General features: G+C 39.8%; 1 protein-coding gene and 1 long non-coding RNA gene across 10 annotated transcripts in view; both read right to left on the bottom strand.

The window, feature by feature from the left end:
- Nucleotides 1–20196, bottom strand: part of ERC2 (ELKS/RAB6-interacting/CAST family member 2) — an 833583-nt gene that overhangs the window by 615695 nt on the left and 197692 nt on the right. The window lies entirely within an intron of this gene.
- LOC140915249 (uncharacterized) lies at nt 18374–19143 on the bottom strand. Its single transcript, XR_012160112.1, has 3 exons — nt 19060–19143; nt 18729–18848; nt 18374–18514 (listed from the first exon to the last, which is right to left on the bottom strand). It is a non-coding gene; the product is annotated as an uncharacterized LOC140915249 (long non-coding RNA).

The following is a 20196-nucleotide window of genomic DNA, read 5'->3' as shown; positions in this document are numbered from 1 at the left end:
TGGCGGGGAAGGGTGGGAAATCACACACTGAATCTTCAAAAAGAAAAGGAGTACTTGTGGCACCTTAGAGACTAACAAATTTATTTGAGCATAAGCTTTCATGAGCTACAGCTCACTTCATCGGATGCACGCTGAATCTTGGGTGTTTCAGTTGGTGGAGAAGGATCCAATAAAATATCTTTGCACAGACTCAGTCCTAGAGTTGTTTGAACTAAATTTGTTCATAAGTATGAACTGCTAGGTAGTTGGATATGGCTTCTCCATCTGTATTTTGAAAGTCAATGTCTCTCCTGTTAAGGGTTTGCTTTTCAGCCATTCTTTTTGCTAGGTTCTCAGTTATGTCAACCATATGGGATAAACAGAATGCTTAGAAATACTTCTCCATACTTATTATCTTAAACTTAATAGAAAGCCAGTATAATGTTTTATTTCATTTCTACTTATTAGGTTAAATGATTAAAAATAACTTACCAAGTGCTAGCATAGTAGAGCATCTGAGGCATTGCAGAATTTTCCCTATTCTTAGAACACTAAGTAATACAAGTACCAGGGGGTAGCCGTGATGTATCCACAAAAACAACAAGGAGTTCGGTGACATCTTAAAGACTAACAGTCCCTATTCAAGCCTAAATTAATGGTGTGGTTGGGTCCTTTGATGGTGGAGGACCCAACCACATCAGCGACACCATCAGTGGCTCATTCACCTGCACGTCTGCTAATGTTATATATGCTATCATGTGCCAGCAATGATCTTCTGCCATGTACATTGGCCAAACCAGACAGTCCCTACATAAAAGAATAAATGGACACAAATCGGACATCAGGAATGGTAACATACAAAAGCCAGTAGGAGTACACTTCAATCTTCCTGGACATTCTATAACAGATTTGAAAATAGCTATACTTGAACAAAAAAAGTCAGAAACAGACTTCAAAGAGAAACTGTAGAACTAAAATTCATTTGCAAATTTAACACCATTAATTTGGCCTTTATTATGGACTGGGAGTGGCTGGCTCATTCCAAAAGCAGCTTTGCCTCTCCTGGAATTGACACTGCCTCATCAATTATTGGGAGTGGACTACATGGACCCTGATTGAATTGGCCCTGTCAGCACTGGTTCTCCACTTGTGAGGTGACTCCCTTCTCTTCATGTATCAGTATATAATGCCCGAATCTGTAATTTTCACTCCATGCATCTGAAGAAGTGATTTTTTACCCACAAAAGCTTATGCCCAAATAAATCTGTTAGTCTTTAAGGTGCCACCGGACTCCTTGTTGTTTAAGTAATACAGTATCTCATATACTTTGATTTGGTAAACATTAACTTTTTAAGGAGAACCACTGTATGTGATTATAATTCTTTAAGATTAGTGATGTTTGTCAGTAACATGCTCTTTTAGAAAGTAGATGCATTTATAGGGAAAAAGACTTGGGACAATATATCCTGTGGAAGTTTCAAACCAAACAAACACTGCTGAATGCTATCTCTTAAGAATAAATATTACTATTCTAAGCCTAATTAAATACTATGCTATAATGAAGTAAGGGAAAGTAAGGAATCTGCAAATATTCAAAATGTATATACCAAAATTCTGAAGCTGAGATAGTAGATGCTTGACAAATGTTTTGTATTCTCTCAATTCCAGAGGGAGGTGCAGGTTGCAATGTTCTGCCCATTTAATGTGGCCAATGTTCGCAGAAAACTGCAGTCAGCAAAGAGAGGGCCTATAGCCTGATGTCACTTAATATTTTTTACTATACTCTGATACCTACAATGTGGCTGTATTAGTTTCTATTCAACAATAAAGTAAACCTAAATCTTGAATTCAGAATTAAAAGAAAGTACTGGACTGCAGTGTACATTTGATTGATGCTAGGCAATTAAACTGCTTCCCCTTATTTTTTGCAACGTGTGCATTAAAGCACATGTACTTAGTTTCTTGTTTTTCCTTCATTTCTTTCTGGAGACAAAAAAGGTACACTTCTTTTTTCCTGACTTGCAATTTTGGGATCTCATATTTTTCTTGGATATCAGTTGGATGGCAAGAGTCTATTGCCAGATATCCATGGACATTTTACAAAAGGTATTTTAAACAAATTTACCTTTAATGAGACTTTAATAGGTTAAGTTTGTTTCTTCAGAGTTCTATTGCTTAGATGAGCCCACCTCTTCCATACGTAATAACACCCCTCTACCACATACAAGATAAAGCAGATTTTATAACATACGGTTGCCATTTTGGGAATGTAACAAAATATACAGACAAGACGATGTTAACCAAACACAAATGTGTCTTATTAAAGGAACAAATACAGGTTATGAATAAATTATGTTAGTACTTGTATGGAAAGTTTATATGTTAATAGTGATAAAATAAAAAAAAAAACATTGAATGGTTATCCTTCCTGAAACTGTCATAGAATTTATTTTTTAAAAACAGTCTTCTCCACTAAATTGAATCTCCAATTGAATGATAATGGCTCGTGTACTCTTTTAGCTAAACTGCTCAGAAGGATGCCAACTGATTGCACAAGCACCTCAGCCAAAACTAACTATCTGCTGTATTGCAGTCTGTTGCAATGACAGATCTTTTGTAGGGACATTTGATGACTCATTATGAAGTCTTAATTGAATAGCAAGAATCACGTTGATGAACAGAGGGAAATTATTAATAGTACGACTTCCAAGAGGGGAACAGTATCAAATGGAATTTGCAGCAGTGATAGTGTTTGATATTTTACTCTCTCTAAATACTTATATTGCTCCCATCACTGTAGTATCACAGAGCCTAGTTTAAGTATACTAGAGCATGCCAAATTAGAATAAGGCATAAATGAAACTATGATTAGGCATTCCAGTACTACAAAAATAAAATTAAAATAAAAGCTGATGCATATCAATCATGCAGAATGACAGCCATAAATTGTTGGGTCACTTGAAGAGATTTGGAAGAGTCAGCCACAATGCAGCAAGATGAAATTCAGTACAAATAAATTTGAAATCCTACATAGTATTTTGAGATGGAAAACAGACACATTTGGGGACAGCTACTGTACTTTATTTAGAAAGTAATAAATTCACTGAAAACCTAAACTCACAGGTGAACAAAATACAAAACAAATTTGCTACACATGTATGTGGTGAAGAAACCTACTGTTGTACTAAAGTCTATATACATAGCCATGGTGTCAACACAATTCCAGTCCCTTCAGTTCCAGAAGGATCATTCAGAGAAGAGACAAAATACAAAGGAAAAGAAAAATGATTAGATACAAGATTGATGGATAAGTCACAAAGAGGGATTGAGGAAGCTAAATGTACATAGTTTAGTACAGAAGACTCAAGATCAGTCTATCGACATCCATCAGGTAACGCTACATATTATGGAAATGCATAAATAATTCATAATTGTAGAAGCTGATTAAGAGCACAAAGATCTAAAGCTATAGTAAAGAATGAAAAATTAACACTACGTCCTCAAAATTTTAACAGTAAGAAAACTAGACAGGTGAAGAGACAATCAAAGATTGGGGGTTAAGACACCATCGTAATAAGTGATTTTTTAAAGAAAAATGGTTAGGGAATTAGACAGTAAATAACTAAGTGGTCTTTGGGGACCATAATCTAGGATTATTCAAACAAGGTGCCACAAGTCCTCCTTTTCTTTTTGCGAATACAGACTAACACGGCTGTTCCTCTGAAACATATCTCCATTAGTTTTTGTTTTGATCTTGATAATGGATGAAGATGAATTGTGGCTTGTGCAGAATAGCTTAGAACATGGACTAAGCTTTGTCATATTTTCAAGTACTCTGTGATCCAATGTGTGTTATCTCTCAATACTATCTTTTATTTTAAAATACTTTCCATGACTTAAAGCCTGTGAATACATAGATACTTACAGTTTATGGCACAAAATGTTCAGCTACCTTAGCTATGTTGATTATTAAAGTATGTTTTCATTCTTCTCCACCAAGAAATATGTTTTTATCAAGAACATGAAAATATTGGGTACTTTTAGGGAAAGACTAAAAACTTGTTTGAACTACTGTAGCATTTTAAGCTAATTTATGGAGTTGGCTATGGCTGGTTTTCTAATGTAAAACACCTGGAAACATTTGGGGGGGGGGGAGAGCTCTGTTTAGTTGTTATGATATGAAATTTCATTCAAATGCTAAAGACAATTGTCATCTGTAATGAAAAGATGTTTTGTGTCTTCAAATCAAAACAGCGAACTTAAACAGCTAATAAATGACATCAGCTATTCTAGAGAAAAAAATTATACAGAAGTATGTGACATTATTGAAAATACTGATTTTGCTCTTAAATCTTTTTATTTAGAATGTGTTTTTGGCAAAAAGAAAAGTTAATATTGTCTTTAGGCTGCTATTTCAAGAAAGACAAAGCAGAAGCCCCTTTGTCCTGGTGAAATCTAATCTTCTGCTGGAAAATATTTTTGTCCATTAACAGCTTATCAAGGACCATCAAGAACAGGATCACCCAATGTCTGTCTCCTTATTTACTTAATTAAGCTGTCACAATGTGCTTGAGAGATACTGGATAGCATTACCAATTTCACCCTTAAAATAGCTCTGAATATTTTAAAAGTTGAAACAGACAAGACTGCTCTGACTAGTTTTGTAGTTACTGAACTTCAGCTTGACCACTGAAGAGAATTCTTAAAGATATGAACAAAATACTTCAGGCATGATGTCTTTCAGCTTTGTGATACACACATGAAAGAATGGTTTTCAGCAAGTGCACACCAATCATCTAAACCACAGTAGAATGATTTCATTAATATTTTAGCATCATTCCTTTTATTTTCAAATAACTATTTATATGCAAGGTGTGGACTGAGTAGGTTGCATATTTAATGAAAATTATTAATTGTATTCTATTTTATTAGAAGCCAGGCATCGGATAGTATTGAATTGTTTGGGAAATGTTAGTCAAAACAGCCAGGACGTTCTCATTAAAAGTCTAAAATATAGTGGCCCATGTTCCTGAGCAGCAGCAGAAGAGTGCTCAGGAAAGGAGGCTGGGGAGGGGGATGCAGTAGAGTTTTAAGTTAGGCTACTCTTACTACTCCCTGATTGTGGGGCATACTGCTGTACATTAGAGCAGCTCTTAATTGTGACACCTGTTGATGGCCCGAAAGGTCCATTCCAGCAGCGAGGGATCAGTGGGGCATAGGGATGCCCAAGCCACCCTTCCTTTTCTCCCAGTTAAACACTGTGTAGAAGTGAAAATAATATAATTAGATCAGTTATAGACTACTTTTTATCTCTTTGATGTTACAAGAAACCATGACCAAAAAAAGACAAATTTCTACCTCTACATCTTCTCTGTGTGTGATTTCTATTGAGACATCAGTGCCTTCCTCTGCTCTGCACATGTAGTGCCTGTCTTGATTGTCCATTTACCAAATTTTTTTGATAATCATCTGTTTGTTCACAAGAATCTCCCTGTAAACATCCACAGCGCCACCATGTTGTCATTAAGATCTTCTCGAAACTCTCTTCTGCTATCTGTGTTAGATACTTATACAGCCGGTAAAACCATAGTCTCTGAGTGCCTCACAATGTTTAATGCATTTATCTTGGAGGTACAACAACACCCATTTTACAGATAGGAATCTGAGGCACAGAGACCCAAATCCACCAAGGGACTTAGGGGTTACAACACCTCACTTTTAGGTGCCTAGCCACCCAGTAGACTCCACAAACCCTGGATCAGGCACCTAGGCTCCCTAAACAGTGCATAGGGATCTACAAAAGCCAGCATACTAGATCAGGAGCCACTTATGCTAGCCAATTGCAGTTAAGGGGACAGAAGGCTAAGCCCTGCCCCTCTCAGGCAGTTAAGTATTTAATTCTAGACTGGAGGGAAATGACTATCTCCACATGGGATCCACAGCCATGAACCCTCTCCTGGAGTCAGGTGACAAAGTAATTTCTTGCAAGACAGACAATAGCCCATGCCTAACTCCACACAAAAAAGTAGGAGGTGGCAGCAGTGACGGCAGCTTTCCTTGCAACTTTTAGTCCAGTGATGAGGACACTCACCCAGGATGTGGGAGACCCCAGTTTGATTCCCTTTTATGATGAGAAGAGCATCTCCCATCTCCCAGGTGAGTGCCCTAACCTCTGGACTGAGGAGTAACACTCTCCCAATGGCCTAATGCATATTTAATTATTTATACACAGTGAACACCTTCAACAAGAAAAACTGAGACATGCATCTCAGAATATCCCATAGTTCAGTGAGTAGGGCACTCACCTGAGAGGTGAGAAACCGACATTCAAATCCCTTCTCCTCATTAGGCTGAGGCAGGAATTGAATCGGCTCCCACACCCTGGGTGAATGCCACCCTAGAGGCAGAAACTTAGGGGCCTCAGGGATTTTAACAGTGAAAATCTAGGTGCTGAGGGACTTTAGATGCCTCCAGTATTAGGCAGCATCTTAGCTGGCGTTTTAAGGATCTCAGTGGCACCTAAATTTTGTACTTCAGTGACTAAAGTGGGAGTTAGGTGCCTACGTCCTTTTGTGGATCTGGGCTAGAGAGACTAAGTGGCTTGCCTATGGTCACACAGAGTCTGTGGAGGAGCAGGGAATTAAACCCAGGTCTCCCAAGAGCCCTTACTACTGGACCACCTTTATTCTACTGTGATGACATTGGTTAAGAATTTGGTGTTCTACGACCACTGCTTCTCATGCTGTTCATAATCATATCAGTTATCTTTTCCTGGTATCCACCTATTGTTTCTCCTTATATTTAGGCTATGTGTGCCCTGCTTGTGTGCACGCACTCATTGAGTTAGCACATGTATAAATAGCAGCGTAGCTATGGTAGCATGGGTAGCAGCAGAGACAGCATGGTTAAGCTGTGCCGAGTACAAAACCATCTGAACCCTTTGGGTATGTAGTCAGCATGGGTCAGCCATGCTTCCACTGGTGCTACTTGTGCTACCGCAGCTACACAACTACTCATCCTGGCACTAGCTCTCATTGAGCTAGCAAAATCACTTATACATGAGGAGGGGAAGTTACACCCCTAGCACACAGCACACAAGTAATCTTCGATTATAAACCCTCTGAGCTCAGAACATCTGTTTGATAATTGCCTGCACGCAATGAGGTCTTGGATGCCTGACTGAGGGTTCTACCATCACCACCACAACGTAACCCTTCTACCAGGTGGAGTTGGCAGCAACAAGGACCAGGTTCAATATCTAGGGACTTCCTCTTAACAAAACAAAACAGAACAGAACAGAACTGGCTCGAGCCCCCTCCCAGTAATCTGGAAAAACTTGCCACCACCCCTGGATGCCTCTAAAAGGTGATACTTCTGCTCTCACAAGCACTGAGACTGTATATAACAAAAGAGAAATTTTATTCAAAGGGAACGGGAACCTAGCATTAATTTGGGAAAACACCACAACCACATTCAAAAACATGCGACTATAAGCAAACCCAACCTCACAGTGCATTGGGCATTAGACAGATTTGTAACCCAAAACCAGCCAAAATTTATCTACTGCACCTACCTAATATTTAGATCCATTCCACCCTTCTGCTTTACTTCCAAGTAGTTGAAAATAAGTGTAAGTGAGTTAGGCCAGATCAACACACAGGAACCTATATTATCTGAAGACAATCCTTATATACACTGAATTTATTTTAATGATACAAACTAACCAAAGAATATTAATGTGTATGATGTATTAATTTCATTAGGGATATAATTTTGATTTAGAGGTGTAACTGAAAATGATTTTAAGAGACAACATTTAATCCTTGTATAGATTACACATCAGTAAAAAGGTTACTTTTGGATAAAAAGCACTATTTACCTGTAAGGTCATGGCAAAATATCTACTATGGGAGGAAAAAACTATCATACCATAGGTATCTAGGACCTCTAACCTCTTTACTTGGAATGTCACAACCTCTCCAGATATCACAGCTGAGGTACAACTCTCTCTCTTTCAAGGGTTTGTTTTTCAAAAGATTTCAATATCAAACATGCACTTCACTCCTTTCTAAGTATCCTTTTCCCCAGAATAACATTAATGCATCATTATAAAAGCACATTTTAAACCCATAATACTCTAAAATAGTTTTGAAATTGCAGAAAAGAACTACAATATAAAATCAACCAGATCCTCAGGTTTTACTGTACCTGAATCACAATAACCAACCCACACATACTATTTAATATTCGATTAAATATTTTATCCTATGATTAAGTCTATCAATGTTTTGTTTAGAGTAAAGTTCATACATCAACTCACTAAAAGAAAAAATGTGTTTTAAAATTAAAAGAAACAAATCCACTTAGCAGTCGCTATCTATCTCCATTGCCTGGGAAACAGAACAGGATTTTGCTGTGGTAACCTGAATTCAGCTGACCAGCAATTTCCCTTTCTCAGTCTTCTGCTTCCATTGTTACCAGCCCATGAAAGAGTATCCGACTATAGCGGATTGTCCTCATGATACATAAATGGCACTATGTCCTCATCCATATTACAGTTTTGACGATGGTAAGAAATATTTGAGATAAGCTCTTGAAATCATTTTCATGATGTTTCCAATCAACATTTTTGTTTAAAATATTTTTCCTTATCCATGAGGCACATCCGTATAGCAAGTATGTGGTTGTGAGTGCAGCCTACACATTATTATACCATATATTGTTATTCACCACACATGTTGACTACTTAAAATCAGCAATGGTGTCTAAATGACTGAATTTCTCTCACTACTGAGAGAGAGGAACTGAAATCAATGAGGTCACACCTGTGTAAAGCCTGTGAGAGACCAGAATCAGACCATAAAGAGAGACTGCCAACACTTGTGGCTCAAGAATTCATATCACAACGTAGTTATTGTTGAACTGATGGTTTAATTATGTCGATGGGAGAGCTCTCTCCCATCCGCATAGAGTGGCTACACAAGCGACCTTACAGCAAGTGGTATAGCTGTGCCGCTGTAAGCTTGTTAGTGTACACATGGCCTAAGCCCACTGTAAAATTGTTTAACTATTGTTAAAATCATTTTAGAAATTATTTCAGGAGCCCAATTTACACAAGTAAATTAATTGTTTCTATTACATTTTATGCATAAAGTTTTTTAACTTCCAAGTATTCAAAATATTTGGCAACAAAGTAGAGAAGATTTTCAGCAATGTGATATGTGAAATGTGTGATTAGTTTTATCAGATCCAGACAATGTAGGAATAAACTGTTGGTTCTGCAGGCAGATTTTTCAATAACTTTTACAGTACATCATCTTAAATAGGGTAAAATTTCAACGATTCTGGCCATCAAATATCAAATCATAAAGATGTCAAGATGACTGCAACTAGCAGGAACACCATTTACTGCAAAGAATTGCAAGCCAGTAACTTCTTACTGCAACTTAGCGACATAATATTTTATGTAGAACTTTTTTTAAAAAAGTAGAGTTAGTGCCATACAGTCAGAAAGCCTGATAACCTTAGATTTTGACCCCTTGTTATTGATTAAATGCAAACTACAAAGTAACAGTAAGGTTGAAATTACAACTTTGCAGAAGTCAAGTCAGTCAAAGTTACACATCTGTAGCAACAGTAATGCAGCTCCCCCTCCTCCCCCTTCATCCCATGCCAGCCCTTCCATGCTATTGTTTGGGGAATGAGGTCACAGATTGCCATATATCCATGCCAAGGCACTTTCATATCATAGTGATGAGCACAGTAAATTCATGCATATATCAATGTGACAATTTGGGGAATCTGTATTTGACATTTTCTAACTCTTTTTGCTATTGAAAACTGTGTCAGACCACAAACTACATTTGAATGTGAGACTTGTTGCCTTTTCTATTGTCATTTTACCTCCACGTTGGATCAAAATTCCAAGGGATGGTAACATAGGGGCATGGAGCCTACAAACCTATCTTAGAGACAGTTGTTTAGGGCTGTTAACTAATGAATAGAACTGGCCCCCCAACAGAACAGTAAGATGGCTGAAGGTGGTGGGGAGCCAGTTTGCTCTAACTTCTCTGCAGGAGATTGGAATTTGAAGAGTGGACTTTCGTCAGCAGCTGTACCAAGAAACCAGATTTTAGTGGTCGGACTTATAAACTTAAGGGACTCACAAAGTAAGAGAAAGAGGAATCTGTGGACAGGAGGGGGAACAGAGGGGCTTTTGTAGCAGAGGGGTCCTGTTTAACAGTAGGACCAGCCCAGGTCAAAGAAAGCAAAGAGACAGACACTCCATGTTTCAGAGAAGAAGCCATGAGCTGCAGGGAGAGCACCCTGGACAATCCAGAGGACTCAGAACTAAGCCCAAGCATGCTCCAGAGTAGTGAGAAAACTGAGGCAGGGAAATTAGTATAGGTGTATTTATTATTTTTGTCTAGCTCTGTAAATCTTCTGTGCTATGTAAATAAGGAGTAAATTGTGTTTATAATCCTTTTAAAAACCTATCTGTGGGTCTGTCTGCCTCATCTATCAAGTATCCCAGAAGAGAGAATTGTGGACTTCAGCTATTAAGAAGTAGGGGGGCAGTGCTGATCCTAGAGCATTTGGGCCATGCAGACCCACTTCTGTGAAGGGGTAAGAGTGCTGGTGCCCATGAAATGCGCCAGAGAGGCCAAAGAGAAAGACTGTGCGGTAGTCTTCTCAGATCCATGGAAGCTTCAAGCACACAACTCCAGCAGACTGAGAACCAACACAGCAGCCTGGTGCATGTCCAGCAGAGGGAATTTTACCAGAACTGTGCATTACAACCACATACAAAATTAAAGCCATTTTCCAACCCAACTACCTCCCTGAGGTCACAGTTCCTCTTCAAGGGGCCCCTCAATAACTGTCCCTAACAGTTCTGAAATCAAAGTCATGCTAATATCACATTAAAAGAAAAGTTTTACAGAAATAGAAAACAAAATAAAAGCCAAAATAATGTGTGTTGCCAAATACTAATGCTGACACTAAGCTTCATTTAAAAACAATATTGAAATTTTACCTGTTTCCTGATGAAAACAAAAGGTGTCTTCCTCTCTCAGATTTCTCTTTCTGCCTGTCAGCTCAATCTTGGCATATATCCAAGAGCATAGATGGGTTTTGGTATATGTAGTGGTGAGCTGGAGCCGGTTCGCACGAACCGGTTGTTAAATTTTGAAGCAGTTTTAGAACCGATTGTTAACCTGCTTCCCTGCAGGGGGCGCTGAGGCTTTGATGGGCTCCGGCCGTGAAGCGATGTAATTCCTCCTCCGGCCGCCGGGGGGCACTGTGCTGCGGGAGCCATGTGGGCTGCCGCCTGGCCCTGGGCAGGAGCCCTGTTGCTGCTGCTGCTGCTCCCCCGTCCCCTGGCCCTGGGGCTCCCGCTGCTGCCTGGTGGGTCCCCGGCACCCTGCCCACAGCCAGCCCGTCTCCAGCCACCCCTGCACCCTCTGCCCTGCCCGCAGCCAGCCCCTGCCGCACCACCTGCCCTGCCCGCAGCCAGCCCCTGCCAGACCCCCTGCCCTGTCTCCAGCCAACCCCTGCCACACGCACCCCCTGCCCTGTCTGCAGCCAGCAGAGGGACTTTTACCAGGACTGTGCAGTACAACCACATACAAAATTAAAGCCATTTTCCAACCCAACTATCTCCCTTAGGTCACAGTACAGTTCCTCTTCAAGGGGCCCCTCAATAACTGTCCCTAACAGCTCTGAAATCAAATTCATTCTAATGTCACATTAAGTCAGCCCCTGCCTCTGCCCCGCCTGCAGCCAGCCCCTACATCTAGTCAGCCCCTGCCCTGCCTACAGCCAGCCCTGCATCCCCTGCCCTGCCCGCAGCCAGCCCCGCATCCCCTGCCTCCAGCTAGCCCTGCCCCACGCCTCTGTCTCCAGCTGGCCCCACGTCCACTGGTGCCCTGCAGTTCCCAGGGCAGTAACCCTGAACACCTGCTTCAATGAGGGGAGCAGGGAGCAGCTGGGACCCACACATGTGCACACCATAGGGTGACCAGACAGCAAGTGTGAAAAATCAGGACGGGGGTGGGGGGTAAGAGGAGCCTATATAAGAAAAAGACCCCAAAATCGGGACTGTCCCTATAAAATCAGGACATCTGGTCACCCTAGCACACCCCCAGGGAGTGGCAGGGACCCACACATGAAACGGAGCTCATTTCTAGTTCAGGCCCATCTTTTTAAAAAAGAACTTTAGGTAGGGTTAACATGCACCCATATTTTCCCAGACAGGTCAGGCTTTTTGGTTCTTAAATCGCTGTCCGGGAGGAATTTTTAAATTTTAAAAATTTCTCCCGGGAAAATACGGAGGTATGGTAACCCTAGTGGTACAAAAAATACATACTGTGGCACATGCCTTAAATCAGAACTTTTTATAGGGAACCGGTTGTTAAGATTTTGGCAGCTCATCACTGGGTATATGGGTTTTGGCAGTTCAGTCTCATGTTTCAATTTGTATTGTACATTAGATCACCCTTCCAACCCAGATTAAGATAATTTCCCTTTCCAGGTAATACACATCAGTAAATCAAGATAGATTGCTTTGGGAATGACAAATTATGACACAACATTGGTTAGCCTATCTCCAAATATGTGAATATCACTCAGTAGTCTTGCCACGTTGCCTTGCCCCCTCTAAGATTTGAATACTTAGGCCCCAATGCTGCAAACACATATGGAAGGAACTCATGGGTCCCATAGTCCAGGCTCCTGTCTGAGCCCAGATATTTACACTGCAATTTTATAGCCCTGCAGGCTGAGCCCCTCAACCCCAAATCAGTTGACACAGGCCAGCCACAAGTGTTTTACTGTATTGTGGACATATCCTAAGTGATTATATTCTGCCCTGTCATTTGTGTGCAGGTAATTTTTGCTAGTTACATGTAAATAGAAGATTAATATAATCTGTGCACTTATGGGATAATATACTCTTCAACCTCTCGAGTATAGCTAGCAATCACAATATGTGATCAACAATGTTTCTAGAAGGTACAATCTACAAGCAGCTTTTCAAGCCCATGTCTCTTACTGACTCCTGTGCTACATGCTACAAACATTAATTTAAAAAACCTCTTCAAAGTACTTTTTGCTATCAACCAGACACATATAATATCTACCATGCAAAAAAGATGGAAACACATACAACACATGGCGTCATAAGTGAACTGCAAACACAATTGCCGATCTTATTTCTTCCTTCTCATTACGAGACAAAGACTCCATTTTCATACAGCAGTGAAACTACCTGTGGGCTGATAAGTCTGACTTACAAAAGCAGACCTTGGCACAGGAAACTACATGTTACCATGGAGATTGCATTTGTGGAGTTTGATTTAATAAGAGCCATTATCTGTGGAAAACACAATCTGCTGAAGACTTCCTAGCTGTAACAAGAAAAAACATTCTCAAAAAAATGGCAAGTCTGTCAGTTTTCGAAGCACTTAATAAATTAGCAGCACTCAAAAATTCTATGTACTCAATAAAAACTTTGCATAACAACAGGATTTCTAAAGAAGTGTAGAGAGGCATAGGGTTTATTCATTTTATCCAATGTGGTATAGAAATCAGAAGAGGGGATTGGGAATCACAGTTCCTAAGTTTTTTTTCCCCCACTCTGCCACCGTGACTTGTTGTTACTTTCATAGAATCATAGAATATCAGGGTTGGAAGGGACCCCAGAAGGCCATCTAGTCCAACCCCCTGCTCAAAGCAGGACCAATTCCCAGTTAAATCATCCCAGCCAGGGCTTTGTCAAGCCTGACCTTAAAAACCTCTAAGGAAGGAGATTCTACCACCTCCCTAGGTAACGCATTCCAGTGTTTCACCACCCTCTTAGTGAAAAAGTTTTTCCTAATATCCAATCTAAACCTCCCCCACTGCAACTTGAGACCATTACTCCTCGTTCTGTCATCTGCTACCATTGAGAACAGTCTAGAGCCATCCTCTTTGGAACCCCCTTTCAGGTAGTTGAAAGCAGCTATCAAATCCCCCCTCATTCTTCTCTTCTGCAGGCTAAACAATCCCAGCTCCCTCAGCCTCTCCTCATAACTCATGTGTTCCAGTCCCCTAATCATTTTTGTTGCCCTTCGCTGGACTCTCTCCAATTTATCCACATCCTTCTTGAAGTGTGGGGCCCAAAACTGGACACAGTACTCCAGATGAGGCCTCACCAATGTCGAATAGAGGGGAACGATCACGTCCCTCGATCTGCTCGCTATGCCCCTACTTATACATCCCAAAATGCCATTGGCCTTCTTGGCAACAAGGGCACACTGCTGACTCATATCCAGCTTCTCGTCCACTGTCACCCCTAGGTCCTTTTCCGCAGAACTGCTGCCTAGCCATTCGGTCCCTAGTCTGTAGCTGTGCATTGGGTTCTTCCGTCCCAAGTGCAGGACCCTGCACTTATCCTTATTGAACCTCATCAGATTTCTTTTGGCCCAATCCTCCAATTTGTCTAGGTCTTTCTGTATCCTATCCCTCCCCTCCAGCGTATCTACCACTCCTCCCAGTTTAGTATCATCCGCAAATTTGCTGAGAGTGCAATCCACACCATCCTCCAGATCATTTATGAAGATATTGAACAAAACTGGCCCCAGGACCGACCCCTGGGGTACTCCACTTGATACTGGCTGCCAACTAGATATGGAGCCATTGATCACTACCCGTTGAGCCCGACAATCTAGCCAGCTTTCTACCCACCTTGTAGTGCATTCATACAGCCCATACTTCCTTAACTTGCTGACAAGAATACTGTGGGAGACGGTGTCAAAAGCTTTGCTAAAGTCAAGAAACAATACATCCACTGCTTTCCCTTCATCCACAGAACCAGTAATCTCATCATAAAAGGCGATTAGATTAGTCAGGCATGACCTTCCCTTGGTGAATCCATGCTGGCTGTCCCTGGCCACTTTGGTGGTTCCTGGCCACCTTGGTGAATCCATGCTGGCTGTTCAAGGCCACTTTGGCCTTGAGCTCATTATATAACTTCTCTCTACCTTGATTTACACATCTGTATCATATAGATATCCATACATACCTCTCTCAAATATTAATAAATTATATCTGATAGATTCCACAGTTTGGAAAGTGCTTTCCAAAAGGCACAATCTCTGCTCTGAAGAGTTTACAATCTAAAAATATTGCAGCGTTTAGTTATCTGTAAAGCTTTTTGAAATCATTAAATGGAATACCAGTACTAATATTACTGCTGTGGAATTCACTCTACATTCTCATTGCACTGCTTGATGCCAAGCCTCCAGAGATTAATTAGCCCACTGTCTCCAACAAGTTGAACTATCCCCGTTAACTCTTATGCCTAGTTATGAGAAAATAGATGTTGACATTATTAACTACTTCAATGCTTATCATCTTTGCAGAAACATTTATCTGCTTTGAAATTAAGAAAAGACCTGGAGTAGGGGAAACTCCCATTTTCCCACATTTACCCACACATTCAATTTGAACCCCACGTACATCAACATATAACTGGTATCATATTCTTATCCACCTTTTACCTTCAGGGGTATTCAAACTTTTCAAAGCTCTTTCACCCATCTTTAACTATCAGTTTTTCTTAATACTTCATCTCATTTTTTTTAGATTTCCCTAAACATTTGTTGAAGTCTGACACTTTTCTCTTTAGGCACTTCACAATGGGTATTCTATTTTTTTCTTGTAACTATCACACTGTACATAAAGAGGCTTATCAATCTGATTTAGTCAATTTGCTTAGTCTCTGTAGCCCAGTACATACTGTCCTTTGTCTGATGACTGCCTGGAATGTTTTATTCTGCACATACTTCACATCTGCTACTCAGCTTTATATAGTCTTGGACAAGATCAGTCATAATCATCTTCAGCACAGTGGTATACTTTGTACAACTTACAGCATCTGCCTTGGAGCCAGTTGACCTATGACCCTCATATTTGCACCTAAATTCAGCTCATGAGCCTGGGTTTTATCTCCTTCACTGGTCTCTAAAATACACACCACCAATTCTTACAGGCCAGATCCTCAACCTGTGTAAACACAGCAGTTTACACAAGCGGAGGGTATAACCCCACCTTTTTTTTTTGCTTGAAATTGATTACTACTGTATATTTGAAAGGCCTCAGATTTTATGTACTGTATGTCATCATTATTGACAAAAAACAGCCACTTGTTTAGTAGCGCTTATAAAAAACAAGTAGTTGTGTTGCCCTTGGCTCTGAAATAGCAGTTAACTAATAACATTTATTCCCAGAGGTGTGCTGACACCAATTAGTAAAGTTAATGCACAAAGATGTTTTGGCACAAGGCTCCATATAAGATGAAACTAAACACACATGAGCTCCACATGTTAAATTCAGTTCAATTTAAAACATTAGGGGAAGGGAGGGGAAATCAATATTTGTCCAATAGAAAAAACCCAAACAGTGGAGAAAAATAAATTTTAAACTTTATTCTAAACACTAGGCTTTGTACTGTAACTATTCTATTTAGGGAAGTCCCATTTAAAAAAAAAACAATGAGAGTTCTAAGTACTACTTTATTGCAAAAATCAAGCTCCAATATTATTAGGAAGGTAGAATATTACAAACTGTGTAAAGAAAGAACCAAAATTTAGAAGCTATAAAAAGTTACCTGCTGGAAGCTTTCCAACTCTCTAACCTTGCTAACATAATATCGCAACAATTTGCCTCTTATTTTACTCATTCCATTGCCTCTTGGTTAAATGCTTTCTAGTTATTTATAGCTCTCTATAGACTCTCTCCATAGAATCCAACAGATTTTCTGGGCCCACATACTTTACTACATGGCCTCCATTCTTAAAGAGCTAGTCTTTTACCTGGTCTTTCAAACTGACCGATATCCCATGAACATCTACAATTCTTGGTTTCCTTTGAACCAAAACTCTCTTCAGAAATAGGTACATAATCCAACATCTCAGTGTGTTGAAAACTCCCTTCAAAATACATTTCATATTTTCTATTAGTTGATATCACAATATGCTGTTCTTCAGGAGGCTGCATTTTAGTGGTGGGTGAAGTGATCCCTGTAGATCTAAGGCCTGATTCTCATCATACTTCCATCCGTGTAAGACAGGAGTAACTATTAACTAGTGGGATTTCATTGATGTAAAACAAACATAAACAAGATCAAAATTAAGTCTGTGGTCTCTCATGGACCTTGGAATAGAAAACTATGTACAAATTTATATCTGTATGTTTTAGCTTTTCCATATGTCACTCAGAGATCATAAAAAGGACATATGTAGAAAAATTCTATTTTAAAAAAATTGTATTGCCAGTGTGTTTGCTACCAGAAGTTAGCTCTAGCTTATGCATGTCTCCCACACAGTTTCAGAGGAACAGCCGTGTTAGTCTGTATTCGCAAAAAGAAAAGGAGTACTTGTGGCACCTTAGAGACTAACCAATTTATTTGAGCATGAGCTTTCGTGAGCTACAGCTCACTTCATCAGATGTTTACCGTGGAAACTGCAGCAGACTTTATATACACACAGAAATCATGAAACAATACCTCCTCCCACCCCACTGTCCTGCTGGTAAAACTTCAAATCCAGACTCCAGCGAGAAACTGCTGAATTGGAATTCATTTGCAAATTGGATACTATTAATTTAGGCTTAAATAGAGACTGGGAGTGGCTAAGTCATTATGCAAGGTAGCCTGTTTCCTCTTGTTTTTTCCTACCCCCCCCCCCAGATGTTCTGGTTTAACTTGGATTTAAACCTGGAGAATGGTCAGTTTAGATGAGCTATTACCAGCAGGAGAGTGAGTTTGTGTGTGTATGGGGGTGGGGGGGATGTGAGAAAACCTTGATCTATGCAGGAAATAGCCCGACTTGATTATGTAAAGAGTTGTCACTTTGGATGGGCTAGCACCAGCAGGAGAGTGAATTTGTGTGGGGGGGTGGAGGGTGAGAAAACCTGGATTTGTGCTGGAAATGGCCCACCTGTTGATCACTTTAGATAAGCTATTACCAGCAGGACAGTGGGGTGGGAGGAGGTATTGTTTCATGATTTCTGTGTGTATATAAAGTCTGCTGCAGTTTCCACGGTAAACATCTGATGAAGTGAGCTGTAGCTCACGAAAGCTCATGCTCAAATAAATTGGTTAGTCTCTAAGGTGCCACAAGTACTCCTTTTCTTTTTCCCACACAGTGTAGCTCCTCCAAATTATTAATTATTATCTGACTTTTTAAAGGGAAATCATTGCAGAGGGCGCTTATGGTATTTACATCAATATTCAAAAGCTTTTTACACTTTCAGTAAAAATGTATATTTAAAGCACACTGTGTGAGTTAAATACATTCATTTTAACAAACTTTTTGTAATTTTGGATGTTACTATATACTTTAGATCAGTTTACAATGTAAGGAGGTATCTTTAGAAGGAAGACAAAGTGTAATTTAATCCTTGTGTAGACAGCCTCTTCAGAGTCTCCCATCTTCCTGTATTTTCTCGGAGGAAACTAGCAAGTAAAACTGGATGACATCATCATATACAAGATCTATAGGAGAGAAAAAAAAGATACTATATTACTTGAATACTTTTACCTTTCATACTCACAATCCCATTATCTAATTATGATCTGTATTATTTATCTGTATGATCAATACTCTGCCTCATACATATATGCCCACACAGCATTCTTACAATACAGCTAGTGCACAATCCTCACATCAAATGAAAAAGGAATACAAGTCAAGGAATTGTAACCTTACCTGCCTCAGTTTATAATCTTTCAGGCCCAGTTGGGGGGAAGGGGAGAGGAGGGAAATCATTAATTCCCTCTTCTTACTCTTCTCTTACAGCAAAGTAATTCCTAGAAGATGATACAGTATCTGCAAGAGAAACAAAACAAAACCTAAATTGATCACATCCTTTGCCAAGCCCCTCTCCCCCACCAATAAAGATGATGAATGAAGAGGAACTGAAAAATAATGTTAAAGTAAATTCAGTAGAAAACAGAAAAACAGAAAAATGAGTTCAGTGATGACAAATGTAAACAATGTGAATATAGCTGCAAAATAAATTCACTCACTATAAACTTACCACAAAAGGGCTCCTCCTAATGACTTCTGAGTGGTTCACTGGGAGAAGTGGACCTCTGCTTAGGCGCCTCCATTGTTTTTCTTCTGCTGCACCCTCTGCTCTCGATAACTGCAGCTCATGTATGCACATGGAATGACCCCATTTACAAGAGTAAATGCCCAGTTGTGGTTTTGGTTGTTAAATGATCATCTGCAGTTTTGCAGAAAGAAACTGTCAGGCCATTAGGAATCTTTGCTAAGAAAGCAGTGCAGGATCAGGCTCAAAGTTTCACTAATGAGTCCATTCCTATTCCTACATATGCTAATAAGCGCAAACAAAACCCTCTAGCTAAACATCTCCAAACTTTAAACTTAAGCAAGCCCATGTTACAAAGTCTCTTATATCCCCCAAACAGTTTCAAGATCAATTCTTGGGCATTGTTCCAGGTTACACAGCTGGCTTGGTGTTTAAATTATTTGTTAAACCGTTGTCAAACTATTGAGTTAAGGCTGTAAGTATGTATAAGAAATTTAGGGTTAAAAATACAGGGATGTCATAATTATGCCCAAAATAAGCATTACAAACCCAGGATATTCAGAGTTAACCTTAAGTTTAACATGTCGGGTTTTACTTTTAAGATATGGAAACACAGAGTTTGGATATCTAACCAACCATAACTCTGCCATGTAGTGGGAATGGCCGGGGGGAGGGATGTTTAAAAAAAATCAAATGTATACTCTGAATGAATCAGTTTACTCTGATCTGGGTCTATTAATTGTACAGTTATTGCATGATGTTGTTACAAGGAAAAGTTACAGTTGTTAAAGATGTTACCCCAATATAAGGGATTTTTTTTAAAAAAGGGGGGATAGCAATTCATACTGCAGGATACATGACAACCACTAATCATCTTGGGTTAGGGAAAAACAATAGGTACATTAGTCTACAATTGTCCAGATATTACAAAAGATTTCACACATGTATATTTCTATAGTTCAGAAAGGCCTGTGGTCCTCCAGAACAAGGGAGAATCAGGACTCTTAGTCTAGAGCAGATGATTTTTATCCTTTAGAATTTTCATATCATGTTTTATAATAGGAAAAGGCTGGATCTATGGAGGAGCTTAAGAGAGTTAGGCACATACAGGGAGTTGTTCAT

The sequence above is a fragment of the Lepidochelys kempii genome, chromosome 7 (assembly GCF_965140285.1).
Source record: "Lepidochelys kempii isolate rLepKem1 chromosome 7, rLepKem1.hap1, whole genome shotgun sequence".
Taxonomy (NCBI): Eukaryota; Metazoa; Chordata; order Testudines; family Cheloniidae; genus Lepidochelys; species Lepidochelys kempii.
Note: the sequence above shows the minus strand (reverse complement) of the source record. Positions and strands in the feature narration are given on the sequence as shown.